This window comes from Phocoena sinus, chromosome 11 (genome assembly GCF_008692025.1).
Source record: "Phocoena sinus isolate mPhoSin1 chromosome 11, mPhoSin1.pri, whole genome shotgun sequence".
Classification (NCBI taxonomy): domain Eukaryota; kingdom Metazoa; phylum Chordata; class Mammalia; order Artiodactyla; family Phocoenidae; genus Phocoena; species Phocoena sinus.
This window is the reverse complement of record NC_045773.1, coordinates 71,420,168-71,444,610: the sequence shown is the minus strand read 5'-3', so window position 1 is coordinate 71,444,610 and position 24,443 is coordinate 71,420,168.

Genomic DNA, 24,443 nt, shown 5'->3' with positions numbered 1-24,443 from the left:
GTGGCTCACGGGCCCAGCCGCTCCGCGGCATGTGGGATCTTCCCGGACCGGGGCACGAACCCGTGTCCCCTGCGTCGGCAGGCAAACTCTAAACCACTGCGCCACCAGGGAAGCCCGATCATGGTCCTTTTAATGTATTGTTGAATTTGGTTTGCTAAAATTTTGTTGAGTATTTTTTTAAATTTATTTATTTTTGGCTGCATTGGGTCTTCGTTGCTGCTCTAGTTGCGGCGAGTAGGGGCTACTCCTCGCTGCAGTGCGTGGGCTTCTCATTGCAGTGACTTCCCTTGTTGTGGAGCATGGGCTCTAGGTGCGTGGGCTTCAGAGCGCAGGCTTAGTAGCTGTGGCGCATGGCCTTAGTTGCTCCGTGATACATGGGATCTTCCTGGACCAAGGATTGAACCCATGTCCCCTGCATTGGCAGGTGGATTCCTAACCACTATGCCACCAGGGAAGTCCATGTAATTTTCTTTTTGTTGTGTTATCTTTGTCTGGTTTTGGTATCAGGGTGATGCTGGCCTCATAGAATGAGTTTGGAAGCCCTCCTTCCTCTGCAGCTTTGTGGAATAGTTTGAGAAAGATAGGTGCTAACTCTTCTCTAAATGTTTGGCATAATTCACCTGTAAAGCCGTCTAGTCCTGGACCTTTGTTTGTTGGGAGATTTTTTTTTTAATTTTTATTTTATATTGGAGTATAGTTGATTAACAATGTTGTTTTAGTTTCAGGTGTACAACAGAGTGATTCATTTACACATATATGTGTATCTAGTCTTTTTCAAATTCTTTTTGTTGGGAGTTATTTTTTATTACATTCAATTTCATTACTGTTCATATTTTCTATTTCTTCCTGGTTCAGTCTTGGGAGATTGTACATTTCTAGGAATTTGTCCATTTCTTCTAGGTTGTCCATCTTATTGGCATATAGTTTTTCATGGTAGTCTCTCATGATACTTTATATTTCTGTAGTGTTCATTTTTTAAAATATATTTTACATCCTTATTGGAGTATAATTGCTTTACAATGGTGTGTTAGTTTCTGCTTTATAACAAAGTGAATCAGTTATACATATGTTCCCATATCTCTTTGTGGTGGTCATTTAATTTCTCCTTTTTCATTTCAGATTTTATTGATTTGGTCCCTCTTGCTTTTTCTTTTGATGAGTCTGGCTAAAGATTTATCAATTTTGGTTACCTTTTCAAAGAACCAGCATTTAGTTTCGTTGATCTTTTCTATTGGGCTTTTCTAGTCTCTGTTTCGTTTATTTCTGCTCTGATCTTTATGATTTCCTTCCTTCTGCTAACTTTGGGTTTTGTTTGTTCTTCTTTCTATAGTTTCTTTAGGTGTAAGGTTAGGTTGCTTATTTGAGATTTGTCTTGTTTCCTGAGGTAAGCTTGTATCGCTATACACTTCCTTCTTAGAACTGCTTGTGCTGTGTCATATAGGTTTTTGATTGTTATGTTTTCATTTTTATTTGTCTCTAGGTATTTTTTAATTTCCTCTTTGATTTCTTCAGTGATCCATTAGTTGTTTAGTAACATAATTTTTAGCCTCCATGTGTTTGTGTTTTTTGCAGTTTTTTTTCTGGCAGTTGATTTCTAGTCTCATAACGTTGTGGTGAGAAAAGATGCTTGATATGATTTAAGTTTTCTTAAATCTACAGAGGCTCGTTTTGTGGACTACCACGTGATCTATCCTGGAGAATATTCCATGTGCTCTTGAAAAGAACGTGTATTCTGCTGCTTTCAGATGGAGTGCTCTATATATATAATCAGTGAAGTCTGTTTGGTTTAATGTGTCATTTAAGGTCAGTGTTTCCTTATGGATTTTCTTTCTGGATGATCTGTCCATTGATGTAAGTGCGATGTTAAAGTCCCCTAGTATTATTGTGTTATTATCAATTTCCTTTATGTCTATTAATATTTGCTTTATGTATTTATGTGCTCCTATGTCGGGTGCATATATATTTATAATTGTTATATCTTTTTCTTGGATTGATCCCTTGATCATTATGTATGTATAATAATGTCCTTCTTTTTTTTTTTTTTTTTTTTTTTTTTTGCGGTACACGGGCCTCTCACTGTTGTGGCCTCTCCCATTGCGGAGCACAGGCTCCGGATGCACAGGCTCAGTGGCCATGGGTCACGGGCCCAGCCACTCTGCGGCATGTGGGATCCTCCCGGACCGGGGCACGAACCCGTGTCCCCTGCATCGGCAGGCAGACTCTCAACCACTGCACCACCAGGGAAGCCCCAATAATGTCCTTCTTGGTCTCTTGTAACAATCTTTGTTTTAAAGTCTACTTTGTCTGATATAAGCATTGCTACCCCAGCTTTCTTTTGATTTACATTTGCATGGAATAACTTTTTCTATTTTCACACTTTCAATCTGTGCATCTTTAGATCTGAAGTAGTGTCTTGTCAGCAGCGTATAGATGGGTCTTGTTTTTGTATCCATTCAGCCACTTTGTGTCTTTTGGTTGGGACATAGTCCATTTACATTTAATTACTTATAGGTATGTACTTGTTTTGGGGTTGTTTTGTAGTTCTTGTTTGTTGTTGTTCCTTTCCTCTTCTTTTGCTCTCTTCCCTTGTGATTTGATGACTATCTTTAGTGTTATGTTTCGTTGGCAGTTACCATGAGTTTTATATACAGAAATCTATATATATGTGATTATTTTAAGTTGTTGATCTCTAACGTTCAAATGCATTTTAAGAACCCTGCATTTTTACTGTCCCCCACCCACGTTTACTGTTTTTGACATCATATTTTACATCTTTTTGTTTTGTGTATCCCTTAACTATTTAGTATGGATATGGCTGATTTTACTACTTTTGTCTTTTAACATTCCTACTAGCTTCATACATAGTTGATTTAATACCTTTACTGTATATTTGCCTTTACTAATGAGATTTTTCCTTTTTTAATTTTCATATTTCTGGTTGTAGCCTTTTCTTTTTCACTTTAAGAAGTACGTTTAACATTTCTCAGAAAAACGGTTTGGTGGTGCTGAACTTGTAGCTTTTGCTTATCTGTAAAACTTTTGATCTCTCCATCAAATCTGAATGAAAGTCTTATTGGGTAGAATGTTATTGGTTTTAGGTTTTCCTCTTTAATCGTTTAAAGTATATCATGTCACTCCCTTTTGGCCTCCAGAGTTTCTGCTGAAACATCAGCTGATAATAGCCTTTGAGACTGTCTGTGAATCCTGAACCTGGATATCTGCTTCCATTCCCAGGTTAGGGAAGTTTTCAGCTATTAGGTCTTCAGATATGTTCTCTGCCCCTTTCTCTCTTTCTTTTCATTCTGGGACCACTATAGTGCAAAAGTTAGTATGCTTGATGTTGTCCCAGAGGTCTCTTAAACTGTCCTCATTTCTTTTTATTCTTTTTATCGTTGTTCATCTTCAGTGATTTCCACTACTCCGCCATCCAGCTCACTAATCTGTTCCTCTGTATCATCTAATCTACTGTTGATTCCTTCTAGTGTCTTTTTCACTTCAGTTACGATATTCTTCATCTCTGGTTCTTCTTTACACTTTCTAATTCTTTGTGAAAAACTTCCAACTTCTCATTCTCTTCATCCAGTCTTCCCCTGAGTTCTTTGAACATCTTTTTGATTACATTGAATTCTTTATTGAGTAGATTGCCTATTTCCACTTTACTTAGTTCTTCTTCTGGGGTTTTATCTTGTACTTTGTTTGAGACATATTCCTCTGTTGTCTCATTTTTGCCTAATTTGCTGTTTTTATTTCAGTATATTTGGTAAGTGCTTGTGTTTCCTGACCTTGGACAGGTGGCCTTTTTTAGGAGGCATCCTATGTATCCCAGCAGTGCACTCCCCTTTGGTCACTAGAGCTATATGCCTTAGGAGTACCGCCTATGTGGGCTGCATGGGTCCTCCTGTTGTGGCAGGCTGATTACTGTGGGTGGTCTGATAGGTGTGGCTGTCCCCCTGTCGGGTTGTTTGCGAGGCCCTGCATTGTGTGGAGGCTGCCAGCTGCTGGTGGGTGGGGCTGGGTCATGAGGCAGCTGACTGTGGAACCCCATGGGTCCCAGGGCTAGTGCTGGCACACTGATGGGTGGAGCTGGGTTCCAGGCTGGTTGGTTGCAGGGAAGAGGGTTCTGGGTCTAGTATCAGCCTGCTAGTTGGTGGGGCTGTGTTCCCCATCCCCCAGCTAGTTTCTCACCCTGAGGTGTCCCAGTACTGGTGCCAGCAGGCTGGTGGGAGGGGCCAGGTCCCAGCTCTAATAAGCTAGAGGGAGGATTCCAAAATGGCCCTTGCCAGCACCAGTGTCCTTGTAGAATGAGCTCTCCAAAATGGCTACCACCAGGGTCTGTGTCTCCAGGGTGAGCTCCAGTTGCCTCCTGCCTCTCCAGGAGACTCTCCAAGATCAGCAGGTGGGTCTGACCCAGGCTTCTTTCAAATTATTGCTTTTTCCCTGGGTCCCAGAGCATGTGAGATTTTGTGCACACCCTTTAGGATTGGAGTCTCTATTTCCCACAGACCTCTGGTTCTCCCAAAAGTAAGTGCTGCTAGCCTTCAAAGCCAAACATTCTAGGAGCTCGTCTTGCTGATGCAGGACCCCTGAGCTGGGGAGTGATGTGGGGCTTCGACCTCTTGCTCCTTGAGGAGAACCTCTGCAAGTGTAGTTATCTTCCTGTTTGTAGGTCACCCACCCAGGGGTATGGGTGTTGACTATATCACGTCTCCACCCCTCCTACCTGTCTTGTTGTGGTTCCTTCTTTATATCTTTAGTTGAAGAAGATCTTTTCTGTTAGTCTTCCAAACTTTTTCATCAATATTTGCTTAATTTTATCATAGTTCTGGAGTTTGTAATTTTGGTGTGCCTGTGGGAGGAGGTGAGCTTAGGGTTTTCCTTCTTTGCAATCTTGGCCACTTCTGGCATTGTTATCTTTTGTTATTGATTTCTCATTGTATTGTACTGTGGGCAGAGAACACGGTCTATATGATATAGATCTTTGGTATTTGATGACATTAACTTTGTGGACTAAGGTATATGGTCAAGTAACTCTCCAAAGCCATTATTTCTTCAAATATTACCTTCCTTGCATTCTCTCTATTTCCTCTTTGTGGAATTCTTTTCTTTTTTTAAAATTTATTTATTTTATTTTTTATTTTTTGCTCTGTTGGGCCTTCATTGCTGTGCGCAGGTTTCTCTACTTGCGGTGAGCGAGGGCTACCCTTCGTTGCAGTGCGTGGGTTTCTCATTGCAGTGGCTGCTCTTGTTGCGGAGCACAGGCTCTAGGCACACAGGCTTCAGTAGTTGTGGCATGTGGGCTCAGTAGTTGTGGCTCGCGGGCTCTAGAGCTCAGGCTCAGTAGTTGTGGCGCACGGACTTAGTTTCTCTGTGGCATGTGGGGTCTTCCCAGGCCAGGGCTTGAACCTGTGTCCCTTGCATTGGCAGGCAGCTTCTTAACCACTGAGCCACCAGGGAAGCCCTCTTTGTGGAATTCTGTTTGACTTCCGTTTATATTTTCCATGACTTTCAATCTCTTTTTCATTTTCCCATACTTTTAACTGTTTTGCATTCTAGTTTTATCTTCTAGCATACAAATTCTCTCTTCAACTGTGTCTAATCTGATATTAACTATCTACTGAATTTTTATTTTCAGTGACTTCATTTCTCATTTCTAGAAATTATATTTAATTCATTTTCAAAGATTCCTGTTCTTTCATAATGTCTTATTATTTATTTATGGCTCTGAATCTTTCTTTTATATCTTTAATACTTAAGAAAATGCTTATTCAGTAGTGTTCAGTAGATTGTTGTATTTATAAAGACCTTGCGAATTGAATCTTACTTTCTGTGTCTGTGTGGATCCTCATTTAAATGATTGTTCCTTTGTGCTTTGTGATTATCAAATTTGAGATCCTTTTCACTTAACATTAGCTGTGGGACTCTTAAGAGGCCTGTGTTAAGAGCATGTATCTTCAAAAAAGTTTTCCCTTTGCTTCTACAAGGCCAGGTATTCTAGGAATATCCTATACTCAGGACCAGGCACACTAGGAGTATCATATACCCAGGACCAATTTTTACGTCAGTTTCTGGGCTTGGTGATTCCCTAATAGTATTAATTCAATTGTGTGGCATTGTTCCTGTTTATAAATTCCTAAGGGAGAGTTATTTTTCCTACTCAGAGTCCAGTTTAAAAGCTTCTTTGTCATTTTCCTCTGCCAGTCAATGAGTTTTTTCCTAGTCTATCCTTTCACTGATATTCCATTCCTTTGAAAACTCTGGCTTTATGTGGGGATCTCAGTTTCAATTCATGTTTCTTGGGTCCAAGTCTATCTTCTGTTCCCATGTGGGCATTAACCCTAATCTCGAGCATTCAGTTAGACATGGCACATTGAATACCTCATGACAGTAAAAGGTGAAAAAAAAGAAAGGTAGACTAGGTATGGAGATGACAGCACCAAACTTTTAGAAGATAGAAAGCCCATGGATGAGAAGTAACTGACTTAGCAATCAGTGAATGCTGAAACCTAAGACAGCAGTAGAGCAACACGGACTCAAGCTAATTCATATCCAGAACTCTGGAAAACTTAGAAAAATGAAGCACCATGTTACTCTGAAAGTGGGTGAGGATGATGTTAAGAAGAAGAATATGGTTTGAAAGTCTGTATACAAGAAGTTAGGGACTTCCCTGGTGGCTCAGTGTTTAAGGATCTGCCTGCCAATGCAGGGGACATGGGTTTGATCCATGGTCTGGGACGATCCCACATGCTGCAGAGCATCTAAGCCTGTGCGCTACAACTACTGAGCCTGTACTCTAGAGCCCGCAAGCCACAGCTACTGGGCCCGCGTGCTGCAGCTACTGAAGCCCAGGTGCCTAGAGCCCATGCTCCACAACAAGAGAAGCCACTGCAGTGAGAAGCCCTCACACTGCAACGAGGAGTAGCCCCCACTCACCTTAACTAGAGAAAGCCCACGCACAGCAAACAAAGACCCAATGCATAGCCAAAAATCAATCAATAAATAGAACTTAAAAAAAAACTTTATTTTTTTTTAATTTATTTTATTAGATAGGTTGGTCAGGGAGGCATATCTGAGGAAGGGAAAATTGTGCCTGAGCCCTGAGTGAAAAGAAGAGGTAGTCATGTGAAAATCTGGGACAAGAGCATTGAAAACAAAGGAAAGAGCAAGTGCAAAGGCCCTGAAGCTGAAACAGACTTGGAATAAGTCAAGAACGATAAGAAAGCTATGGCTTTACGGCAAAAAGTTTTCAGATAAACTGATAAATGCTATGCTCACTAGTAATGGTAACTGTTATATTATTTCTATTCTTTTTTTTTTTAAATAAATTTATTTATTTATTTATTTTTGGCTGCGTTGGGTCTTAGTTGCTGCGCACGGGCTTTTCTCTAGTTGCAGTGAGCAGGGGCTACTCTTTGTTGCGGTGCATGGGCTTCTCATTACGGTGGCTTCTCTTGTTGCAGAGCACAGGCTCTAGGTGCGCAGGCCTCAGTAGTTGTGGCTCGTGGGCTCTAGAGCACAGGCTCAGCAGATGTGGTGCACGGGCTTAGTTACTCTGTGGCATGTGGGATTTTCCCAGACCAGGGCTCGAAACCGTGTCCCCTGCACTGGCAGGTGGATTCTCAACCACTGCACCACCAGGGAAGCCCTATTCCTATTCTTTACTAAAACCGTTTCAGGGACTTCCCTGATGGTGCGGTGGTTAAGGATCCGCCTGCCAATGCAGGGGACATGGATTCGATCCCTGGTCCAGGAAGGTCCCCAATGCCGCTGAGCAACTAAGCCCGTGTACCACAACTACTGAGCCTGCGCTCTAGAGCCCACGAGCCACAAATACCAAGCCCATGCACCACAACTACTGAAGCCCACATGCCCTAGAGCCCGTGTGCCACAATTACTGGGCCCATGCACCGCAACTACTGAGCCACTGTGCTGCAGCTACTGAAACCCAGGCTCCTAGAGCCTGTGCTCCACAACAAGAGAAACCACCAAGATGAGAAGCCCATGCGCTGCAATGAAGAATAGCCCCAGCTCACTGCAACGAAGACCCAATGCAGCCAAAAATAACATAAAATTAAAAAAACAACCTTTCAGATACATGTTATTATTTTCAGTTAAGATGTGATGAAACTGAGGCTAATGAAGATAAGATAACTTGCCCAAAGTCACTGTGGTATGGATTCAGTTTTACAGCCCTAATTAATGGCCTTTCTGTACTTACTCACTTGGCTGTGTGACTCTGCCAGTCTTTAAGTGGCGTATTTTCCCAAGCTTTGAAGCCGGGCCGGATTTGTGACTTGCTTTAGAGAACAGAATGTGGTGAAAGTGACAGTATACCAATTCCAAGCCTAGGTCCCTAGATGTGGTCTTGCACACTTCCACCCTCTCTCTTGGACCTCTGCTTTCTCTGTGATAACATATTTGGACTGACCTGCTGGAGAATAAGACCACAGGAAGGAAAGAAGCAGTACACAGGTTAACAGCCAGCCAACTCCTGGAAGCAGAGCCACCTAGCTGACCTGTGGGTACCTGCAGGCACCTGAGGGACTCCCGGGAAACCAGTAGAACTGGCCTAAATTACTGACCTGCAGAATTGTGAACTAAATGATTGTGGTTTTAAGCCACTGAATTTTGAGGTGGTTTTATACACAGAAATACCTAATCATTTCAGGATACATAGTTCGATTAGTAGCAGAGCTGGCATTTGAACTCAGGTCTCTCCTGAGTTCCAGGGTCTCCAAGGCTCATAATTTTTCCATGCTATTTTGCTCCCCCATGGACCTACTTCTAGGGAAATTAATTTATTATTATATTTAATATTTAAAATAACCAAGCTCAAGTATAGTATGTCAAAATCCAGTCTCCCTTTTCCTTGACAGATCCTAAAATAATTAATTGACCCTTCTTAAAGGCCATGGGTAAAAGGTTGAGAACTTTTGTTCTTGAATTGTTTCAAAACACTGAGCTGAGATCTTCCCATCTCAGGAGAGTCACACCAAGGTAGGTCCATCTATGGTTAAGTCTGTGGATACCTGCTCTGCTTTTCTTGGGGACAAGGTTATCCACCTCCCTCTTTCATACTGAGATAATTGACCGTGATGACAGTAAATTGCAATTTTTTTTCTTCTCTTTGGGGTTTAAGAGTAGCTTTCCTCTAATCTTTAATAGGAAAGTTATAAAGCAGCTGGTCTCTAAAAAGTCCTCAGGCAATGAAAAAAAGTAAACAAATGAATACATTATATAGGCAAAGATTTTGAAGAATATTTCATATTTTCTGTATCTGTTGTCACTGATATAAATGATCTCCTCCAAGTGTGGTTTTCTGCTTCTTAAAGTCAGCTTCTCAAGGCTATCTTTCTTCTAGATGTGGGAAGGATTGTCACATGGCATGTTCTGAGGCAGAGTTGTCCAACTAGCACATTCTATCCCCTCCCCAATTATTTCTGTCCATTGGGTACTGAGCAGTGTGACAAAGACTGTCTCCCTGACCAATCTCTCGTCAGGTTCCTCTGAGTCCTCTTTCTGGCTCCGAATTGGGCTCTGTCCTTAGCCTGCTTCTTCGAGTTTTAGCAAGAATCCTGCTGAGTCAGTTTAGCAAGAAACTCCTACCCTTGGTCTGATCACGTTGATATTCGATCAGATTCCTCATCCCCCATCCTTGCTGTCTTATCGCCCTGGCCTGCCTTCAGCAAGAATCCTGTTGAGCTGGTCTAGCAAGAATCTCCCTAGCCCTGATGTCCTCTTAGTAATTTTCCACTCATTGACCCCACTCTGCTCCTTGGCTATAAATATCTGTTTGTCCTTGTTGTTTTCAGAGTTGAGCTCGTTTTCTATCCTCAACTGCAAAACCCCATTGTAGTAGCCCCTTTTGAATGAAGTCTTCCTTACCATCTTTAACAAGTGTCAGGAATAATTATTTTTTCGTTGACAGGTGCAATATATTCTTTAAGGCATGTATATTATTGTTCTTGGTCATTATGGGAGGCAAAATGAAAGAAAAGTTCTGGTGCCTTTCTGGCTTTGCAAAGGCATTAGAAAACTAATGACACCGAGCCCAAAAAGGACAAGGGCTGAAGGCCACCAGGTATGGTACTATTATATCAGAGTCTCAGAAACCACCTTCACAAGTTTAGTTACTGCGGCAAATGCTGTGGATTGGCTTCCCCAGACAATGTCATCTCCTGATATGCTTTCATTCACTATAGAGTGTGGTAAGCTAAACATACTGCCCACCCTCCTTTGCAACTAAGAGTCAGGAAACAATTAAATTTCATCAATTATATGTGCTCTGGTGAGATTTAGAAGTTGGAAGTGAATTGGAGGCTATCTCTTCCTGTGGCTGTTACTGACATCAAGCTTGGTGGTGGAGATATGTACCTATTGGTTCTGTTTCTCGGGAGAACCCTGACTGATACAGTTACTAATTAGCAAATATCCATTTGCCTTGTCTTTGGGTTCATTTAATTAATTCTGTGTTTTTCCGTTTTGTATTAAAGTTTTTTAATTTAAATTTTACTTTTTTAATAGATAATGTCACATGGTCTGCAGTTTTAAAAGTACAGAAGGGTATAGTTAGGAAAAGTAAGTCACTATCCTCTCCCTTCCATTAGTCATTAAGTTCCCTCTCCTGGAGACAACTACTGTTTCCATTCCTTGTGTATCCTTCTAGAGAGTTTCTGTACATTACAAGTGTGTTTATTTTTGTTTTTATACCAGTGGTAGCATGTATGCAAATTTTCTGCATTCGCCTTTTCATTTAGGAGATTCCTCCATATCAGGATACATAGAGTTGCCTCATTTTTAAATAGACTACCTAGTATTCCAATGGAGATGTTTCATTTATTTAACAATCCCTTATTGATGATGTTTAAGTCATTTCCAATCTTTTGTTCTCATAGACCATAGGCAATAAACGACCTGGTACAAATGTAATTATGCACGTGTGAGTATGTCTGTGGGTTAGGTAAAATTTTAGAGCTAGAATCCCTAGATTACAGGATATGAGTGTACTTTAATTTTTAATTTTTGTCAAAATTATTTATGTGCAAATTTCAACAGTTATATAGTTCTACAAAGTTTGTTAAAAAAAAAAATAATGAAAGAAAAGATAAAGGAAAAGAAGCAGAGCAGTCCCTAGTCCCTTTCCCCCAACTTCTGCCTTCTCAGAGGCAAACACTGAATGATTTTAACTGCTTCCACATCTCAAAATAGCTTCCTTGTATTGCTTCTTTTTTGTTGTTTTGTTTGTTTTAAAGATTTTTTTTTAATGTGAACCATTTTTAAAGTCTTTATTTGTTGCAATATTGCTTCTATTTTATGTTTTGGTTTTTTGGCCACAAGGCATGTGGAATCTTAGCTCCCCAGCCAGGTATCGAATGCGCACCCCCTGTGTTGGAAGGCAAAGTCTTAACCATTGGACCGCCAGGGAAGTCCCCCTTGTACTGCTTCTTGATTTTTTTTTTCCATTTTAGGCATCATTTATGCACTTCCTGTTAGGAAAGATGAGGATTTCACTCTCTTTCATCCCCTGCCTGCACCATGTACCTATACCCTTCATATTCCTCCACCCTCCTAATGCAGTTATATTGTAATTTAGATAGGCAAACTTTCAGAGCTTACATTATTATGCTGATAAAAATTATTTATAGCTGAGCCATCCAGTAAAGTTTGATGACTTTTCTTTTCCTGAACAACTTTTTATTTTCCATGGAGTTAATAATTATCTTATTTTTCATTTTCATCATTTTCTCTGAGCACACCAGAATGTTCAAGCCCTAATTCTCCACCAATTGTCTAAGTCTCTCATTATACTGAGTCACATCCAGTTGTCTATAAATTTTATCTTGTAGAAATCTCTGCTGGAGTTTTCTGACCTCCTCCAAAATGGACTGGCTGCCCTGTCAGCCTAGAGCCAGCAGTGGATTTCCCATGACACTCTGAAGCTTAAGCTTCAAGGTCTTTCATTTGCCTTAGCAATGTATCCACATGATGAGTTCCGTATAATTTGCAAAGTAAGATATGTTAACTTTGGTTAAATACATTGTCTCTTTCCTATCCAGCTTTCCCTCTGTCACAGTTTCTCTCACATTGCAGTTTGGAATCCAACCAAGGGGAAGTAAGTTGGAAATCCATTTAACTTGGATTGAGTTGGATTTATTTATGTAATTTGAAGTCACATCTGTGTAAAGTTAAGTTATTGTCAGTCATCCCAGTAGGAATTGCTATAGGAATATTCCTACCTTCTACTGTGCTAACTCACCCTGGGTTGTAACATGAAAGTGCAGGGTCAGAGGTTATAGCAAGATATGAACATGTCCTATGGTGCCAGACAGCAGAAATAGGTGTGTAGGGGCAGAGAAACAAGATCTGAATGTAAGGAGCCAGAAACTAGTCAGTAGAACAGTTTTTTCCATTCACCAGATGTAGGAGATTATAAGTGATGGATTCAGTTTCCAGCAATTTAGTTTTCTCCTATTAGGAAGATACTGATGAGTGCAACACATACAATTATAATTGCACTGTACAGTTTTTCTTCTTTGGTGGGAAACACATAAATAGAATTTATCAGAATTCTGCTTAAGCCTGTAGCACTATTACAAACAGTACTATGTATATGTAAAAGTTGCTTATTTCATACATCTCTACTATTGATAATAAAAACAAACTTTGATTAACCACAGTGGAGAAAAGACTGAATTATCTCCATATTCTCTCTAGAGAAAAATATCACAAAATCATTGTCATATGTAGAGATGACCAAAAAGTATACAGGGTACACTTAAGATTTTTACATTTCATTGTATGTAAATTTTACCTCAAATGGAAAAAAGGCAAGGATTGTAAAAAGAAAATATTGATCTCCTATTAAGGATAGGCATCCTGAGGTAGTTGGTGGGAAATGTACTGACATCTGCAAATTGTTCGGTCTGATATGCATCAAAAAAATAAGATGCATTGATGGACAGAGAACTGGATAGATGGACAGATTTGTGATAAAGTATAGTAAAATGTTAAATGTAGAACTTAGGTGGTAGGTATATGGTATTGTAAAGTTCTTGTAAGGTTTTTTTTTGGTTTTTTTTTTGCAGTACGTGGGCCTCTCACTGTTGTGGCCTCTCCTGTTGCAGAGCACAGGCTCCGGACGCACAGGCTCAGCGGCCATGGCTCACGGGCCTAGTTGCTCTGCGGCATGTGGGATCTTCCCCGACCGGGGCACGAACCCGTGTCCCCTGCATCGGCTGGCGGACTCTCAACCACTGCGCCACCAGGGAAGCCCTCTTGTAAGTTTTTCTATAGGTTTAAAATTTTTCATAATAAATTATTGGGAGAAAAATTATGCAGCTGAAAAATATAGAGTAAAAAGTATTAGGGACATGAATCAAGTAGGTAACTCATAAAAATAATATTCTATTTTTCTGGATTTGTGTGATGTTTGTGGTATTTGTCAGCTCTTTAAAATTTATAGTTTGTTATGATTTATTTTCTCATTCTACATATTCATTTTCAAACCTAACTTCGTATTTGTAATTTTGTATTTTATTTTCTTAAAGAGGATCCCCAAATTGTATAAGCTTCAAGCTCCACAAAGCCTGGATCCACCCCGTCTGGTACACAGCCAACACTCTGAAATCTCTTTTCACATTCTCTTTGGAATCTCGTCTCCATTATCCATTATCTCGTCCTCCATTATCCAGGTTCCCTTCATCCTTCCTGTGTTGAAGCTCCTGTTTACTGGATCCTGTGTCTTCTTATCTTCTTCATTCTTGAATCCACCCCCGTTTTGGACCATGTATTCCAGTAGTTTCCAAAGAAGGGTTGCATGAGAAATTCATTTTTGGGACCTTGCAGTTATGAAATTATCTTTATTTTATTCTCCAACTTGACTGATAGTTTGTCTGAGTATTGAATTCTAGGTTGGAGATAATTTTCCTCCAGAATTTTGAAGGCAGTTCCCAGTTGTCTTCTATCTTTCAATATGTCTACTGAGCAATCTAAAGTATTCTGATTTCTTTTCTTTTCTTTTTTTTTTTTTGGCTGTGTTGGGTCTTCGTTGCTGTGCACGGGCTTTCTCTAGTTGCAGCAAGCTGGGGCTGCACTCTTCGTTGCAGTGAGCAGCCTTCAGTAGTTGTGGCACGTGGGCTCAGTAGTTGTGGCTCACGGGCTCTAGAGTGCAGGCTCAGTAGTTGTGGCGCACAGGCTTAGTTGCTCCGTGGCATGTGGGATCTTCCTGGGCCAGGATCGAACCTGTGTCGCCTGCATTGGCAGGCGGATTCTTAACAATTGTGCCACTAGGGAAGTCCCCATTCTGATTTCTGATTCTTTATTTATGATCAGTTTTTCTATCTCTGGAAGTACAAAGGAGCTTCTTTTTATTCCTAGAGTTCTGAAATTTCACAACGATGTGACTCAATGTGGGTCAATTTCCATTCATTAATGCTGAGCACTAAGAAGGCCCTTTCAGTATGAAAACTCATGTCCTCACTGTCTGGGAAATTTTAAAGAATTCATTTTTAAAAATAGTGTTCTCTCCTGTTTTTCTTTCCTCCTGTAATTCCTGGGCTAGTCTTCTATTTCTCTTATCGTTTGTCTCTTATTTCCATCTCTTTGCCTCTTTGCTTTTCCTTCTGGGAGATTTCCTCTTCAGTCTTTTTTTTTTTTGCGGTACGCGGGCCTCTCACTGTTGTGGCCTCTCCCGTTGCGGAGCACAGGCTCCGGACGCGCAGGCTCAGCGGCCATGGCTCACAGGCCCAGCCGCTCTGCGGCATGTGGGATCTTCCCGGACCGGGACACGAACCCGTGTCCCCTGCATCGGCAGGCGGACTCTCAACCACTGTGCCACCAGGGAAGCCCCATCTTCAGTCTTTTTAGTGAATTTTTCACTTCTTCTTCCCATTTTTCACTTCCAGGAATTCAGTTTTATTCATTGACTCCTTTAAAGAACATCTTGTTCTTTTTTTTTCTTTTGAATTTTATTTTATTTTTTTATACAGCAGGTTCTTATTAGTTATCTATTTTATACATATTAGTGTATATATGTCAATCCCAATCTCCCAATTCATCCCACCACTGGCCCTCCGCCCCAGCGCCCCCCCCCCCCCCCCCCCGCTTTCCTCCCTTGGTGTCCATATGTTTGTTCTCTACATCTGTGTCTCTATTTCTGCCTTGCAAACCAGTTTGTCTGTACCATTTTTGTAGATTCCACATGTATGCATTAATATACGATATTTGTTTTTCTGACTTACTTCACTCTGTATGACAGTCTCTAGGTCCATCCACATCTCTACAAGAACATCTTGTTCTTATTTTATGGTTTCAACAGTGTGTCTCTGAGTGTATCAGTTATAGGTATGGTTTTGGCTTGGTTTTGTTTTGTTGTTGGAGCTTTCTTCCCTCCTGTATAGCTTCGATTTTATCCAGGTTTCTTCTTTTCTGTTACTTTTGGTCTCTATTTCTCATAGTAGAGGCTGTAATCTGTGGTTGTTGGCTCATTTTTAAGAGTGGGAGACTAAAAATCTGATGAGATGCTCTGAAAGCATGAGTAGGTTGTGTCAATTGTGAAACTTGCTATAGGATGATCTGCCTGGGACGTTTTGCTGGGAAACCTCTGCTGTCAATATCTTTAGGTCTTTCCTCTTAGTCTTGCCAGATTTCTCATAGGAGACACTTATTCTCTTGCCTGGATGGTAAATGGCACTATCTTTTCCCACTGTCAAGGGAGTAGTTCAATATGGCATCCAATATCAGAACTTGCAGGAACAGAATTCCCAGCCTCCCAAGTTGAGTCAGTTAAACCCATTGTAGACTAGAAGGGATGGATGTGTTCACTTTTTATTGCTAAAAGGGCACTAGTGTATATATATTTTTAAAAATCACACCCAGTCATCTATGGTCTGTAAACATCAGTTACTATAGGCACTTGTTTCAGTCCATTACTTATTGTTGCCAATGGTTACAATAGTTGAATTCTTCCATAGCTGAGCTTACACCCATATAACTTTCTGTCTGCAAAGACTGTAAAATTGAATATTATTAATTAGAGTAAGTGGCTGTTCTCTATTACACATCCCACCCTGGTTTGGGAGATTCTTATGTGTTCAGTTTGTCCACAGCTGATGCATAAGGAGCGACCTCATGCTGTAAGGTTATGCTGCTTCCCAATGGAGGGAATAATGCCACATACCAAGGACTGGTCTTTGACCAGCAGGAGCCATCATGAAAAGACACAAGATCAGAGGAGCTATACTAGAAAAGGAAAATTCAATCAAAGACTTTTCAGATGATTTGGGGGATACTAAATTTGTGATTATGATCATATTCAGTGTTTCCTGGGCCTCCCTACTTCTCACCTTCCTGATTTGATTCCCGGATAGTAAGTTTATAATTTACCTACCATTTGGTTATAAGGAGTTTTAATTTTACTTTAATATTTCTGGTGAATTGTGAAATCATAAGTTCCTGTCCCAGATTACTCAGTGAATTATCATCAGACTGGTCGCCCATATTGTGTAAAACCCAAAAGGGAGAGGGAACTTTCATTTTAGACTCCTATGTTTGGTTGTTATTTTTCCCAATCATAATTATTTTCCCACTGTGCCTCAACCCTTCACTTGTGCTTTATCAAAGCTAAGTTTGAAACTCCTTATTTGTATTTATCAGGCTCCTTCACAGGTGGCATCATCAGATATAAGGTATCAGGAATGTCATATTTCTGCAAAACTTTCTAAGTAAGCTCCCTAAGAGTTGATTCCATAATGACTGTTTTTACCTAGTTAAGCGTAAAGTTTTCTGAGGACATACTTCTGGCCTTGATAGGCTGGGCAGCAGGGAAAATGATCTACCTTTTAGCAATGCGCAGGACGTCACCTCCAGGCTCAGAAGTAGGTAGGGGAAGGCCAACCTCACAGGGCTGTTGAATGTAGCACATTAGCTGTTAAATACTTCAGACCCTTGCCCTTGCCAAGGCAGCATCTGTTTCCCTGTGATCACTGTGTGATCACTCTTGTGTCCACTTGCCTGCCTCCCTCATCTTGTCAGAATGTCTCCGGCTTTGTTCCAACAGGATTCCTTACCAAGGATTTGGTGGCATCCACAAGAAGAACCGGGAGCTTAATTTTGTCGGGATTGCCAGTCAGTTGAATCAAGCAGCCAAGCCAATGGTCTAAACATTAATCACTGCCCAGGAACTTGAATACCTGAGAGAATTTCCTGTTTTTGTCTCTAGAGCCCAGTTTCATGTCATGGGACTGCCTTTAATCTTGCAGTGGGATGAGACCCCCTCATTCTCCTCTCGAAACAGCCCCCTCCCCCCCCAGGCTAGGTGTAGATTTTAAAGTGAGGTGGCAGAGCCACCCGTACATCCGGCAGCAGGTCTAAGAAGGCAGCGCTTCCTCGGCAATGATGCCGGTGTCTGCAGGGGGCGCTCTTGCCCAGGGCTGGCCTCTGCAGCACCGGGAAGAGCGACGAACGTTGGTGGGGCTGGGCTTTCCTATCCCTGGGGTTCCTCTTCTTTAACAATGGAGCTTGCATTTATTTGAACGTGACCTATTCCCACTGCACAGCTTGGGACGCAGAAATACTTGATGTCCATTTGTTGTTTTAGATTCAATAAGCAGCTGGTAACTGACATTCAAAGGGAGAAAGGGGTCCAGCATCCTCAGGACCGGAAGCCTGAGGCCAATTCCTTCCTCTCCCTCAGGAATCCCAAAGAGGCTCTAGCCTCCATTAGCCAAGGAGGCACACCTATACTGATGGATGATATGGACCCAGAGGAAGAGCAGCAGGTACAGCTGTCTATAAGGCTTCCGAGGCAGTGTGTGGTTCAGACCCTATACAAATTCTGATACAACACCGAAATGTGGGGCGTCTGTCTCCAGGGTCCAACATGACCATTAAAATCTATGCCTGCTTTTTAGTGGCAAGGTGCTTGAAGAACAAAAGCCTCTGCCTGGTCCCGGGTGAATGCCTCTACGCTCCAGAGATAGAGCCAAGCTGTATCTTTAAGGGCCCCTGCATTTTCTCCTGGTGGATAATGCATCCCTTTTCAGTCAAAAAAACAAGGGAAGACAGAGCTTCAGGCACAGTTGTTTCTGAATCATCCCTAATTAATATGTCATAAGTTAATCAAGTAACTTCAATATCTGAACTAGGCCACCTGTTGAAATCCTGCTTTATCAGATGTGGCTCCTGGAGAACTAATATTTCACTGTGGCAGGACCAAGGGAATTGCTGCCCTTGCCAAAGGAAGGGTCATTATAAGTAGGTTGTCAGATTTAGCAAATAAAACTATGGTACACCCAGTTACATTTGAATTTCAGAGAAACAAAAATGATTTTTTGTGTGTGTGTGTAAGTATCTCCCACAATGTTTGCATAGGATGTACTCACACTGAAAATCAATTTTTTTTTCTAAAATTCAAGTGCTAAGTGGGTGTCCTGTATTTTATCTGGCAACCCTAACTGTAAAAAGAAAGTTCAAACAATCTGAAAGCTAAGATCCTGCAAGCAGCGCAGCACAGCAAAACAAAACACAGCAAAAACAAAACCTCTCCCCAAACTTATATTCTCAATCTCACTGGGCAGAGATAACCAGCATTAAGTTTCTCTGGATCTTAGTTTCCTTAACTGTAAAATGGGAATAATAATATTATCAGCCTTATAGAGTGTTAATGGGGGTTAAATGAGTCGGCACATAGAAGGCACTGAATTATCTGTTATCAATTATGATAATTATTAATCATTAATATCATATATCATTCTTAAAAATTCAATGGAGACATGTTATATGAATTGTTCTATACCTTGCTTGTTGTTCACCTTTTATATCTTACTTATTCTTTATCACAGATGCATAGAATTCCTTTTTAAAAAATTAATTAGTTGCTATTGATGGTCATTATTTTCAACCCTTTTCTATTTGATTACTGCTTCATTGAAACATCTTTTGTGCTGCAAGGATTGTCCAAAGGCACTTTCCTTCTGGGTAGTCTAGGCAGTGAGCCAGTCACACTTGGAGCTGACCTCCACTCTACTTCTCCTAGTGGGCGGGGCTACAACTGAACTCTTTGCCGGTGGAACCGGAAACCGGGCTCCCTCATCTAGGTGCTGGCAGTTGGCTTTCCCAGAGAACACAGTAAACAATGGCAAAAAGGCTGAGACTAGGATGCTTGGATGCAAAATTAAGAGGGTACTCAAATCTCAGTAATCAAGGAAAATAACATTTAATGCAATACTTTTTTTTTTTTTTAAAGAAGATGTTGGGGGTAGGAGTTTATTAATTAATTAATTTATTTTTGCTGTGTTGGGTCTTAGTTTCTATGCGAGGGCTTTCTCTAGTTGTGGCAAGCGGGGGCCACTCTTCATCGCGGTGCGCGGGCCTCTCACTATTGTGGCCTCTCCCGTTGCAGAGCATGGGCTCCAGACGCGCAGGCTCAGTAGTTGTGGCTCACGGGCCCAGTCGCTCCGTGGCATGTAGGGCTCTAACCCATGTCCCCTGCTTTAGCAGGCAGACTCCCAACCACTGCGCCACCAGGGAAGCCCATAATGCAATACTCTTAAAAATTAATGTTAATTGCAAAAAAAAAAAAATCCACGATGAGCAAAATATCAAAATTTTAAATGAAGATGGGATCAGTAATAGTGCTATGCCAAGTCCTTTTGGATTATACATTAATTTTTACTTTAAAATATTTTATTGAAATATAATTTCTCTTGATTACTGTGTTCTTTGGTGCCCTCTTAAATTTTGCACCAGAGATGAGAGCCTTACTCACCTCACTCTAATGTCTAGACTCTGGCTGGCACCATATCCAGGTGGCACAATGTCCAAGCTTGCGCTTCGTTGATAAGGTGGTTCTCATGCTTGCCCTAAAAGAAGGGAGCCCCTCATGGCAAGGGGGTCCCTCCTATGGAACACAAACCCACATTGCATATACAGTAGACTGCTTGGTCCTAGCACACCTCTCCAGGGGCAAATGGGTTGATGAGGATCACAGGCCTTCTCTTGCTGGCCTTGACTTTTCTTTTTCTTTCTTTCCTTCTTTTCTTTTCTTTTTTTTCTTTTAGTAGAAATGTATTTTTATAAGCTCAAGTTTTAAAAATGTTGCTTATTACAGATTGATTCAGGGGGAATGCTAGGTGTACTCAGTTGAATGCAAAAATATGCATTCTTATGCCACGGAGCGGCTGGGCCCATGAACCATGGCCGCTGGGCCTGCGCGTCTGGAGCCTGTGCTCCGCAATGGGAGAGGCCACAACAGTGAGAGGCCCGCATACCGCAAAAAAAAAAAAAAAAAAAATGCATTCTTTAAATGTCTATTCTTTATCCTGAGTCCTGTTACACAACAGGAGTCACTCCTGAAGGGATCTAAGATGACAAATCTTGTTTACATGGTTTCGTAAACATATAAGAATATAGCTACAGTATAAAGAACTGCCAGTCCAAATGGTGTGTACACCACAAGTTTTGATAAATACAACCAATTTCCTCTCCTATGATAATGTATTAATTTACATTCCCACTAAAAGTATGTGGGAATAACTGTATCCCCATATTCTTTTGTTTGTTTGTTTCCCCATATTCTTGACAACATTGAGGATTGTGGCACTTCTTAATCTTTGCTAATTTTACAGATAAAATAATATTTCATTTTTGTTTTAATTTATAGTTCTTGTTTATGAGCAAAACCAAACACTTTAAGTCTTTTTATTTACAAAAAAATAAATATATTTTTATAAATAAATATTTTTATTTATTAAAAAATTTATAAAACATTAATATGTTCTTCTGTGAGTAAGTTCCCTGGTCCCATTTTTCAAGTAGATTATTGGTCTTTTCCTTATTGATTTGTTAATACTCTTTGTATATTAAGGAAAATGACTCTGGCTGTTATATATATTGCAACTATTATCCCTGATTTTTTTTGTTGGTCTTTTGACTTTTTAATGATTTTTTTCACCTGAAGGAATGCTTTACATTTTTATGTAGTCAAAGTTATTAATATTTTTCTTTGTTGTACTGGATTTTGTATTTTATTTAAAAGTTGTTTCTCACAATGTTTATATGCTGTCTACCTAGGTTTTCTTCTAGTACCTTTTATGGCTTTATTTCATCTATTTACATCCATCTAGGATTTACTTGGGAATAAAGTAAGAAAGACATCTACCTCTTTTCTCCTAAATGACTAGCCAATATGATTTATTGAGAAACTATTTTTTCCTCCACTGATTTGAAATGCCACCCATATCACATTTAACATTCTCATTTGTATATGGGACTTGTCCTGAATTCTTTAATCTGTTATAATTGTGTATTCCTGAACCAGCACCAAATTGTTTCAAATAAGGAAGATTTGTAATGTGTTTTAGTATTCACTATTTGTTTTCCCTGGAGTTAATTATTGCCACCACCACCCCCGCATTTGTTTAGTTGTTTTTCTTTATGTCTTTATCATTAATTCACTTCAAAGTCTTTGCCAGTGTATAAAGCTCTTCTCAAGATTGATTATTTTATCAGTTTTAGCTTCCTGAAAAAAAATCTGGACTTGTTGGTCTGTATGCCTGGTGCATATTTGTCTGCCTTTGTCATTTGTCCTGGGGATTCCCTTGGCCTTTCTCCTGTGATAGAGCTCCAATTTTTGGACATTAGACCTTCCTTTTTCTTGGTTTACTATCATGTTTTAGTAAAGCATATCCTTCAATAGCTTCATAAGGAAGGATGCTTTGGAGGTAAAATTTTTCACAACTAAAAATGTCTTTACCTTACTCTCATACTTGAATTGCTAGGCATGGTACTCTAGGTTGAAAACCACTTTACTCCAGAATTTTGAAGACATTGTTCTGTTGCTTTCTAGCTTTCTCTTATAGAAGTCAGAGCCATTTTTATCCTTCATCTTTTATATAAGCCTTTTGTTTTCCTCTCTAGAAATTTGGAGGATTTTTTTTCTTTGTCCCTTTTGCTCTGAGATTTCACAATGTTATGCCTTAGTATAGGTCTATTTTAATTCTTTGTTCTGAACACTTTCAGTTTGGAAACTCATGCTCTCCAGTTCTGGGAAATTTTCTTGAATTACTTCTATAATGGTCTCCTCCCTCTTATGTTCACTGTTTATTCTTTCTGGAACTCGTATTGTTTTTGTATTGGGCCTCCTGGACCAGTTTTCTAATTTTTCTTGTCTTTTCTCTCTTATTTCCCATCTCTTTGTTTCTGTGCTGTACACTCTGGGAGATTTTCTCAATATCATCTTCCAAACCTTCTGTAGATTAAAAACAAATCTCTGATATCATGTCTTTAAATTTCAAGAGCTCTCTCTCACTCTTTTTCTCTGAATATATTTTCTTTATAGCAACGTATTCTTATTTTATGGATGCAATATCACAATAGCTTTTCATCTTTCGAAGGATATTAATGATAGTTTTTGTTTTGTTTGTTTTTGTTTTCCTCTCCTTGCATAATGGCCGTAATCCATTTCCTCCAAGTTCCTTTTTCTGTTTTCACATTTTGGTTTCTATGCTTCATGTTAGAAGTGTTCTTCAGATGCCTGGTGATCTTTGGTCATCTGCTCCTATTTAAGCTGATTGGAAGCTTTGATGGTGCTGAGAAGGATTTGTTGGGTGCTGTCCTTGATATACCTTCATGTCTTTCCTTGTGAGCTGGTCAGATTCCCCAAGTAAGTCTTCTCCAGTCTCCTCGTGGAATGGTGAAAGGCAGGCTGACATCTTCTAGGAGCAGAGACAGAGGAGGGCAGAGGTTTCAGCATCCAGTACTTACACCTAACCCTGTTTTCTGGTACCCCTGCCCTCAAGTGTGCCTAGTGTTCTCCAGACCAGAAGAGCCGCCCCCTGCCCCCCAGGTTTTCCCTTTACAGAGAATAAACCTGCAGTCTTTTGCTGTGGTGGGACAGGTAGTTGCGAGAGTATTTAGGTCTCTAACTGCCTCTTAAACAGTATTTCAATCAGTTTTCTTTGTTTTATCCCTCCTTCAACCACCAAATGTAACTAGTTCCACCAATTCCTGAGCCTTTGGGGGATTCTGTGCTATAATTGGTTTGATTATTTTTCCCAGTGCCACCTTAGAATCTTGTTCTCTCAGGTCTGAGTCCTTTACTTTTATAGAACAGCTGTTCATTTTTGTACATTTATTTTACAGTTAGACACTGTAGTGCATTTTCTTACTCTTAGGTCTTCAAAGTATACAATCTCACCATCTGCAAATAATGAAAATTTTCTTTCCCTTAACAGTTTTTATACTTTCTATTTCTTTCCCTTCTATAATTGCATTGCCTTATACCTTCAGTACAACGTGAAAGAGCAGGGGCAATGTGGGCATCTTTGTCTTTTTCTAGGTTTACTGGGTGTCCTTTTAGAATTTCACCATTAAGCCTGACGCTGGTTTTGATATGACTGCATACATTTATTATGTTGAGGAAATATTCCTCATTTCTATTAAGATATTTTTATCAGAAATTACTGTTGAATCTTTCAGATTCATGAGTGAAATTTGTCTGTAGTTTTCTTTCGGCTGCTGTGTTTTTCAGGGTTTGGTATCAGTGTAATACTGGTTTTGTAAAACAGTCTGAAAGCTTGCTTTCTCTCTTATGCTTTTGAACAGTTGAACAACATTGGAACTATCTGATGAGTAAATTTTAGAAATAATAGTGTCCAGTACTGGAACAGATTGGCGCTACACCATCCTTCAAATCAAATTATAGTTTGTAGGGTGATGCCTACCTCTAAGCAGATGCATATTATAAGCTGTAGTATCAGCAGGCACAACAGAGGTAATATTGAATGAAATATGTAAAATTTACTTTCTGGAAGCTTCAGGGAGCCGGAAAAGGAGGAGAAGGAAAAGGAAAAGGAGGAGGAGGAAGTTGATTGTATTGTTCGGACAAGAATTTAGTTCAGCAGAACCATGCTTCTCTTCAGCAGGCCTGATAACATAGGACAAAGGAAAAGGAATAATACTACTCCTTTCTCCACTGTCCTCAGACTTGGCCCACTATTCTGTGGTCTCCCCAGTCACCTTTGTAGAAACTTTCCCAGAGGAAACATGTGAGGCTGTCTTTGTACCACTGGAACAAGGTCTGGGTTTGCCACGTGCTGACAAACAGAAAAGCTCTGTGTTGGTTTAGGGACTCGATCATCCCTTTCTCTGCTGAAAGGTGGTGTTTGATACATTCTACCAGATTGACTTGGCTGTCTAATTCAAGACCTAATGGCTTTTCAAAGTTTGTCTACCACCAGGAAAAATGCTGAGGTGGAAGGCTCTCGAAAGAGTTCAGTATGTTATAAGTGAGAAACTTCTGGCTATGTTTGCAAATGGAAGTTGCTGCCTCTAGAGGCTGAACAGGGTGTCTGGGTGACTCGTAATTCTCTAATGTCCACAGCTCTATGACATGGGGATGTTTTGAAGATGTCTTCGGATTTTAATTAGGGCTTTGCACTTAGATCGTC